At 45.8% G+C, this 10,039-nt stretch overlaps 1 long non-coding RNA gene across 1 annotated transcript; it reads left to right on the plus strand.

Moving 5' to 3' along the window:
* Window positions 1-7,997: 7,997 nt before the first annotated feature.
* On the plus strand, window positions 7,998-9,911 carry LOC117645765. The gene is made up of 3 exons (XR_004587744.1): window positions 7,998-8,241; window positions 9,040-9,125; window positions 9,233-9,911. It is a non-coding gene; the product is annotated as an uncharacterized LOC117645765 (long non-coding RNA).
* Window positions 9,912-10,039: the final 128 nt, after the last annotated feature.

A 10,039-nucleotide genomic window follows, 5' to 3' on the forward strand; every position in this document is an offset into this window, starting at 1 on the left:
ACCTTTCCAGCCTGATGTTTTTCAATATAAATGGCCCACCACTAGCGCAATTCCGGCCAGATCAGTACGTCAGGAAATGGCTTATCAAACACATGAGTGCCTCCCAACCTCCCCCGAGAAAAACAACTGCTTCTGTTTCTACGAAATTCTTTTGGTCTTTGATGTAAATTAATTAAGTGATTGATGCGTATACGCCGTATACCCCCGCATACATTCTTGGTCCGCAACCGACCGTATACTCACTAAAAAAAATCCAATGACACCGCTGCTGCGAAGCCGTCGTTTTCTTCGTAATACAAAGAGCAGTTCTTTGTAGAGTTTTAAGTGTGCACGTGTAATACCTCAGTAATACAGCGTAATACCGAGTAGTCTGTACACGATTTCTTGAATAAGTGTTTACCCCCTCGTAGTAGTTCATATTGATGGTACGATGTCAGGTCTGTAACACAACTGCATTGGTGGAACACTAATAAGTCTCGAGTCCTTCAGAGTGCCAGTGCAATATCGGCCCCAACACCAAATTTTCGAAGCGTGAGACATATGACCAATTAGCGGAAATACGAAAAGATTCTCTGGAAAAGATCGAACGCAAATGTGTAACCACAAGGGTGATACTCGACCCAAAAGAAGGTCAGACATCAGCAAGTCTGGCCCTTGGTTTTCGATGGGAGACATCACTCTTCACGTGCAATACTAAAAAGGAAAAACCGCTTTTCAGTCTTTTATCAAAGTATATCCTCCGTTTCCCGGTCGTACCTTTTAGTATCGTACCTTACTGGTCAGACACATATGTCTCGCGGTTCAAAGAATCGTACATCTTACATTCAGATTTTCAGTGACATTGTCCGTTTTCGCGGTTTTTCATTGTGATCCGCCTAGCCCAGCGCCTGCGAACTAGCGTTAGGCAAGCCCGCAACAAACAGGAGCTTTGCGGGCCAGTCTAACCGAATGTTCGCAGGCGCTTCAACCAAGCAGTAGCAGTTGCATTAGCCTTGAAACTGTACCAAGTGGCATCACTATTTTTCACAGTGTTATAGGGTACTTCGGAGAAAACATAGACCGGAAGTCAGCGACAGATCGGGAGAAACAAAAGAGCGTCGCGCTGCTGTGCTGAGCGGTGGTGGGGGCCGGAATCGGCAGAGTGGGGGTAGCATGCGCGCGCCGCCTACACCCCCACTCCGCCGATTTCTACCCCCACCACCGCTCAGCACGGCAGCGCGACGCTCTTTTTTTCTCCCGTTCTGTCGCTGACTTCCGGTCAAGGCTTTCTCCAAAGTACCCTATTGGTTTTGTTCCTGCGGCCTTTGCCTGTTTGTTGGTGTGCAGTCGGTCAGTTAGTTTCTTGAGGATTACAATCTCGTACGAAAAGGTCCCCGAAACTATTTGTGGCTTACATTTTAATATTACTCGTATATGCACGCAGAATGTGTAGGTTACTGACTTTAGCCGATGATACCTTTACTACTTTGAAAAAACGTACCTAGAACAATACAAGACACGTCAGCGAGCTTTTACTCGAGAGTCCAGAAGCCAGGGCTGTATCGTAACAATAATAGGGGCTGGCTGCCGGGGCGGGATAGTGAGTGAATGCGTGAGTGGCCCGGAGTCTGCGCGACGCATCGACAACTCCTCCCCCGGGTACAGCGCCAGCGGCACCGGGCGTAAACAATGGCACCCCCTCCTCGCGCGCGACGGCCTGCGCGGCACATTGACAATCCCTCCCCGCGTACAGCACCGTGCAGGCGGCGGACGGCGCGAGGCCGGCTCAGGCTTTCATACATTCCATGTTCATATTTCATGCAAAATTTTAAATACTAACGAGCTTTTATTACCGGGTCAGAAAACCAAACGTATATAATCTGCTTTCATTAACGTTCGTTGAATGAGATTTTAGTATCCTACTTTAAACAATTTTGTGGATAATGAAGGTTACTGACCTTGTTATCAGCTAATCAACCTTTTTTTTGCTATTTCGTCACTAGATTCGCTTAAGCATAAAATTGTTTATGGTAACATAAATAATTGAGATACATTGTCTTGGAAGGTCAACTGGCATTTGAGAGGACAGTTCCAATGCGGGGGCGATTCATAAGTCTGGGAAACTGTAACAAGAAACTTTACAAGACTCTGGTGCAAGCATTTGCTGGATGTTGTTTCACTTAAGCGTAAAGTCTTGGACTTGTCACCCATCTATCTCCACTGTGGCAAAAAGGTATGGAAAATTATGTTATTTCGTTTTGTCAAGATGCTCCGTAGCCCTCTTATCAATATTCGCCGCAGGATAATACAATTTTCTGCGTAAGACCGTACAGTCTTCTCCGCAGGACCTTACAGTATTCGGGAAGACTACGGAGAACACTGTAAGGTCCTACGGAGAAGACTGTGACGTCCTACGGGGAAAATGTTAGGTCCAACGGAGAATATTGACCAGATAAGAGGGCTATACGGAGAATATTGACCAGAGGACTACGGAGAAATACCACAAGCTCTTCACAGAATTTTCCATAGCGTTTTGGCACAGTGTCGTAAATCGTGCTTTTCGTGATGATGTCCCTTCACGCGAGACTCACGCGGCATTCCATTTGACTCCCCAGCCGGATGGGTTGCCCACCTGGCAGGCGAACGTTCGGCCCGCCCAGCATACCGACTCGGCCACTGCACAGTGGGCCAGAGGACCGGTCATCGTCAGCGCTGTTAGGCCTCAGCAGACCCCTAGCAGGCCGGCAACAAAAAGCTCCCACTGCAAGAAAAGACCAGCAAAAGTGCACAAATTCATGGCAAATTTTTAATCAGGGAATTTATTGCACTTTCAGACTTTATCAATTGTTGTACAAAGCACAATGGAACCTGCATGACGAGTACTGTGCTGTCCATGTCTCGTTGTGGTTTGTACAATTCTCGTTGTACTTTCTACAATCCGTGTTGTACTTTATTGCACAGTTTTTGTTGTACCGCCAGTGCCGGTCTTCTGACCCACTGTGCACTGCTCCAGCCATGTATTTTCAGTTTCACTAGGCAACTTTCGCATCATCGCCCTCTCCTGAGCCTTTGGGGCTGACCCACCTGGCCGGACACGAAGCATGCGCTCGAGGCCGCGGTCGCGCACCCGGACTAGAAGTTCCAACAGACAAGAGCCCGCGCATGATATCCGATTAGAGCGGATAATGAAGTCATTGCACCATGTGCCACTCTCCCGAGCGCTCGCCCTTCCTAGGGATGATAGCTTGAGCAAGCAGGACAAGGGGCAAGCACACTGCACTGCCGCCCTTCGATGAAGACTTTGACTATCTTGCACGCAGCGCACTGCAAGTAAAAGTGTGAATAGTACAACAAATGTACAACAAAAACTGTACAATAAAAGTACAACATGAATTGTAGAAAGTACGACGAGAACTGTACCAACCACAACGAGGCGTGGACTGCACAGCACTCGTCATGCCGGTTCCATTGTACTTTGTACAACAATTGTTGTACTTTGAAAGTACAATAAAAACCTGATAAAAAATTTGCCAGAATTTTGTGTACTTTTGTTGTGGTTTTTTCTTGCAGTGCGGTGTGCAAAGCGGCCTTTCTCAATCTGGAAGCGATCGAATGTGCCCAGTGCCCACTTTCGATTGGAAATTTGGATATAGGCAAAACAACCAAGCTAGCTGAAATTTTAGAGATGTTTAAAATGTAGGTAATTACTTGTAATTAGTAATAATGTATACACTCTTGAGCTGAGTGGTGGAACCCACCCCTCGGGCCCAGCGGACACTTGTAAACGTAAACATGATTAATGACGCATTTTTAAGCGTGTACCAAGTAGACAGATAAGTTCGTCGAATGATTAGCATCATCTGTGCGTCTGTGCGTTGGAAAAGCCTTGTCATTACAAATCTTGCCTCGTGATTTCAGACTCGCACACTGTAAATGTCTTACGGTGAAAGGCTGCACCAACATATTATGGTGGGAATTTTCTCCATAATACCCACAAAATTCGTCAAAATATCTATGAGGTACAGTGAATTCTCAATGGTATGTTACGAGGTCAGCTGCACCACCATAATATGGAACATTTTCACCATAATATGGAGAATCTTCACTGTAGAACATTTAGAGTGCACAATGCATCCACCCACTTGAGGCGTGGTGGGGGCGAGCGGGTAATCCGGGAGATATCGGGGGTTTCGCAAGAAGCGCTCAGCTACGTTATCTAGACGGTCTGTACGACGGAACCAAGGTGACCGACTTGACTGTCCCAGAGTCCTTGACATTTTATTGGCTCACCTTCAGTTCATCCATGCTGTACTTCCTAGTGTAAGCGGAGGCCCTGTTATGCTACGAATGTGACGTCGTGACATTGTCGCGTTCGAACGAACGTTCGTTTGAATACACTGAAAATCAAATAGGGATACATATCACTCTCAGAGGGGTGAGACAGAACTGTCACCGAAAAAGGATGATAACTTACTAAAGTGTATCACCGAAAAAAAAAGTCGTGCACGAATGTATCACCGAAAAAAGGTCGTACACAAATGTCTCACCGAAAAACAGGTCGTACACGAGTATCATAAAAAAAAAGGTCGTGCACAAATGTCTTACCGAAAAAGGGTGATACTTCCCCAGGAAAACTAGTACCGATTTGGTTTTCACCTAAAAAATTGGATAGTGTATGCTCAAAATGCAGGTAAAGTGGGTCAGCTCGTGACGGACTTCGGATATTTGAAATGAGAAGAAGTGCACTGTTTCTTGTTTGACGGCCACTACGCATTGTGAAAATGTTGACCTCTCCGTCTATGTTGGGCATGGCTTTTCCCATCAAATACGTTGTATTCTAATGTCACGCTACGAAACGACGTGACTCACATGTCATGCCGATTTTCGGCGCGACGTTTCTCTGTCACGTCGACCTTTAACGTGACTTTTTGTCACGCCATAATTTGGCCAAATTTGGCCACGCCGTGTACAGTGGGTCTACCGCTTCCAGTGTGGGCAGAGCCGTATATTGCCCTCTGGCCTAACCTGCACTGTTAAAAACTTCCGTTCTTGGGTACCGAAAAAAAAATACGGACGTGCGGAATATGAATCGAGGACGGGAGCACTGAACACAGAGCAGAACGTCCGTAGTTGCTCCACATTAACTCACGTGGGGTCAGTTGGGGTAATTATGGGACACGGGCTAGAAGTTGGACAGCTGTTTCTTGGTCAAGATTTGGTATTTTGGAACTCATGCAATACCAAATGTTATTTTCACAAGCATCACATTCGGAATGACATGATTTCTAAAAATATCAAATCTTGACCAAGAAACAGCTGTCCCATTTACAGCCCGTATTCCATAATTACCCAAACTGACCCTAAGGGTCGGACAACAAGTTCGGTCCAGGCAATGACCAGACCTTTTCCCGCTCTTTTTTCTCCCAGTGAACACGTTGCTGGGTACTTACCGCCTTCCGTGCGGCCGTGACCGCGTGGGGACCCACCTGGGGACACGCGGACGCGCAGCGCGCCGCAGACTGATTCCCAGCGGCACTTTCGTCGCTCTGTCCCTCTCGCCCTCGCGGGACCCACCGTATGCGTGCGAGAGAGACAGAACGACGAGGAATCGGTCAGCTGATAGGCGGCGGCAGCCGCGGCCGCGCGATGACTGGGCGATTTCGGCTGCCGACCGGTGTGGCGGCCGTCGAGCCATTCCGCTGCCCGCACGTATCGCTCCGTCTCTCTCGCACCGCTGCGGCCCACTCCGTGAGTGCGAGAGAGACAGAGCGCGAGCGGCGGAATCAGTGGACAGTGTGGCGCAGTGGTCGTGCCTTTGGCGGCGCCACGGCGAGGCTTGGCCGCGTAGCGCCTCCACCGTAAATGCTGGACCAGGCGCCGGAGTGCTGACTCAGCCGCTCTTTCCCCACCGCTTCCAGGAGACTGGTTCCGAGACACGTTTTCGTCGCTCCGTCTCACTCGCACTCGATGCCGTCCTGTGCAGGTGCGAAATAGAGCAACGAGAACGACTCGGAATCGGTCAGCGGACGAGTTATTCCGGATTGGTTCGGCGTCCAGGCTGCCGCGTGCCGCGTTGTTTTCATGTGTACACCAATGTTTGCAACGGACGGACGGGACATTTGCGGGTGGCATTGATTGCTTTTGGCCTCTTTTTATGGAATAACGTACACCAAATCGACACCAAGTACAAAATCGCGTTCAAATTTGTACGTACGAACTTTTCGTACGAAAAGTTCATCTGCACAAAAAACTGTGATGTCTCGTGCAAAATTTTCACAAAAACATCCAAGGTGCGTTCGGCACAAATTCGTGCCAAATCCCGTACAAAATTGACACAAAAGCACGTATGCGTAAATTCGTGCGAAGCGACGTACAAATATTCTGCAAAGAAATTTAGTCGTGTAAAAAAATATGGACACAAGTCGAGGGTGCCGAAAATGTTATTTTTATTGCTGCGTTTCCTGAAACTTTCTTTTGCCTGCGGGCACTCCCATTGGAATTATAACGATGCGAATTGCCAGCATTACCGTACATTACCGTACACTGCAAGAAAAAACCACAACAAAAGTACACAAAATTCTGGCAAATTTTTAATCAGGTTTTTATTGTACTTTTAAAGTACAACAATTGTTGTACAAAGTACAATGGAACCGGCATGACGAGTGCTGTGCAGTCCACGCCTCGTTGTGGTTGGTACAGTTCTCGTTGTACTTTCTACAATCCCTGTTGCACTTTTATTGTACAGTTTTTGTTGTACATTTGTTGTACTATTTACACTTTTACTTGCAGTGTATCACGGTCAATAATCCACACCACAATGCTGTCATTCTACATACTGAACATTCATAGAATTTCGTAAGTGTCACTTAAACGGGTTTTGTGAACTCGTGGACTTTGACTAATTAATATGCGTCAAAATGCACTCCTTTATACATATGTTGACCCAATTTTATGCAAAACGTCACACAGGTTTAAAATTATGCAAGGACACGTAAAAAATAGTGCAGAAACATGTAGCGTGTACATAACATTTGTTGCAATGTCTCCACGAAATGAGCCTGGCAAAAAGCCAAAACTTCTTTGGTCGTTTGTAAGTCACGCGGCGTCTCGTTCTGTGTTTTAAGAAGCGGCAACAAATGAGTGGAGGAAACACCACATCGCCTCACAACAAGAAGTAAGTACAACATTGGCGTTTCTGAAATGCAAACATTGATGTGGCAGCATTTGTTTGCTGCCTGTACTGTACACGCACGCAAGAGTCTCCAGGTCGCAGTGGGTCACGTTTCTGCCCCGTCACCCAGGCTAGACGGACATTCTGACTAGCTTGTTTTTTTTTTATCAGCTGGAACGATAAAACCACCCAGGATGGCCCGTTTTCTTTACACTGATTGTCACAAAACGGCTTGGACCGAGAATGCGGTTATGATTGCATGTCTCGGGTATTTCTGAAAGGGAAAGCTGTTTCGATGAGTATTGCAACGGAGATGGAGTGCAACGAAGTAAACACTTCAGGCTATCTCCCTCCGCACACTTAGAAATAATAAGGTGATGATACCGTGCCATTCGGCCTGGGTTCTCAGACTAATCCTTTCAGCGACGCGAACAAGCACTGGGTGGTATTATCGTCAAGCCCTTCTATTCCGGTCCTCAACCGCCGCGCCGCATCAGTTAATGTCTTAATTAATTAACACTGCCCGAAAAAAGAATAAATATACGACCGCTACACGGTAAAATCGGTACGTACCTGGTTTTCCCAGGAAGCCAATGGCAGAGGCATAGGCGATTTCCAGGGAGTTCCTGGGAAAACCAGGAACCGTTTTTATCGTGTAGCTAATAAGCGTATACACTACAAACCTAACTGCCTACTAAGTACACACTTACAAATGCATGCTTGCAAAGTACACACTTACAAACGCATGCTTGACGCCGTATAACTCCATGCGTCAAGCATGCGTTTGTAAGTGTGTACTTGCAAGCATGCATTTGTAAGTGTGTACTTGGCCAAGCATGCGTTTGTAAGTGTGTACTTGCAAGCATGCATTTGTAAGTGTGTAGTTAGTAGACAGTTTGGTTTGCAGTGTAGATCTCAACCTTTCTTTTTCTCATACAAGTGCAAGTCTCTCCAGGGTTTTCCGAGACCAGATGCTAAGCTGCAGCTGCAAGCTGCTGAAAAGTCCGTTTTAACTCCACTTCTTAGTCGCCTCGTTAAAAGGAATTACAGAGCTGGTGCCCAATTTTGTTCACGCCGGCCAGTTGCCTCAGGTAATTGGCACTGCTGTTCTCAGAGAACCAACAATTGGCATTCTTATCTACAGGGGGAAGGGGAGGGGGTCCTCCCGTGACGCCGACTTCTCTTTGTGGAAAACTTTTGACCATGTAGCCATTTTTTTTTTTGTCCGGGACTCTTGAGAAATTTATGGTGCTGAAGGCTTTGCAATTGAATGCCAAAAGCTTAGCTGCAGTTTCTAAATTGCACGTGTGTGCTCGAAGGGATAAATAAGTACATCCAGTCAAGTTTGTACAAGAAAACTCATCAAAAATTTGAAATTCACTGAAATTTATTTAAATTTATCAAAGTTCTTTCCAAAATTCATGGCAGACGCGAATGCCATTTAACAACACTGGCGGAACCCAATCCCAAATCCCCGCCCCTTTTCTCCCATCCAATATTATTTGACCTACATAATTGTAAGTTTTCGTCCAGCCAATGCACGCTCGAGACTATAGTCACAGCCTTGTTTCAGTCTTGTCACTCTTGTTAGAAACCCAGCGCACTAACTTTAATTTGTCCTATTTGTACTTTTGGCAACGCATTTCGTGAGAATATCAATCTATTCCAAGAGGAAATTAAGTCTAATCACCAGTGTTTCCTATTCATGGAGTGAGGCACCTCTAGGAGGAGCACTAACTCTGCACTCGGTGCGGCCCCCTTAAGTGTTGATAATCCAAACGTCCTTTCCAATTTGGGATGAGCAGGACATAATTCTTGGGTGAATTTTCCTTTAAGAGGCACGTTAATTTTTTTTTTCATGGTGCGAATGCGTTTTCTGTTTTCGCCAGGATTCCAAACCCGTTTATGAGTCTGCATGGCGGGTGGCCGACTTCAATTGTTCTCGACGATGTTGGCGGTACACCCGTTATCTCAGGTGCGTTGAACTGTCCTCACTTACACAAGAAAGCAACGCTTGACGCCAAAAACAACGGCATTTCACCAAATACGGTTGAATTTATGACAAACTTTAAATTTGTAAAGGAGCGAAATCGTGTGAACAGACTGCCAGCCGGGGCGCAATGGTTTTCCACCCGTTCGGTAATATGTTCATCAAGAGAGACGTCTGTTGGGAAACGCGAGAAAAGACATGCGTAAGTAAAAGATGTGCACTGTTACAAACACGTCCGGAGCATTCGGAAACATTACTGAAACTTTTGATGTAACTCAACGTCTCGTGAGCTTCAGGTGAAAGTTACAACTTCAACATTATTGGGCATCTCACTCGTGTAAATCTTGTCAGAATGTCAGAAACCTATCTGAAAACCTGATCAAAATTCGCGTACCTCTGAAAGCTGAAAACATCTCTTGACGGTCTGTAGAACTCAAACCATCAATATCAGATTAAGTTTTCAGAATTTCAGCTTATAGAGGTGCGCGAATTTTGATCAGGATTTCAGACATGTTTCTGACATTCTGACAAAATTTACACGAGTGCTTTGAAATAAGTACACAATGAATATTTAAGTATAATTTTGTACGTGATACTCGTACGATTTTGCGCTTACGTCGAATTTGCCTAATATTAGGAGCAGAAATACATAAATTTGTGTTAATTCGAGCACAATGAGATGCAAAACATTACACAGGTTTAAAATCATGCAACACCTACAAAATTGTATGAGGTGTTGCATGATTTCAAACCTGTGTAATTTTTTGCATCGAATTATTCTTATATTTACATAAATTTATACATTTCTACATTCTGGGCAAATTTAAAACGAGCCGCTTTGAAATAATTTACCCCGACCTGACCCAACCTGAGCATGTTTGACCCGATACCCCCGACGA

Source organism: Thrips palmi, unplaced genomic scaffold (genome assembly GCF_012932325.1).
Source record: "Thrips palmi isolate BJ-2018 unplaced genomic scaffold, TpBJ-2018v1 HiC_scaffold_19, whole genome shotgun sequence".
NCBI lineage: Eukaryota > Metazoa > Arthropoda > Insecta > Thysanoptera > Thripidae > Thrips > Thrips palmi.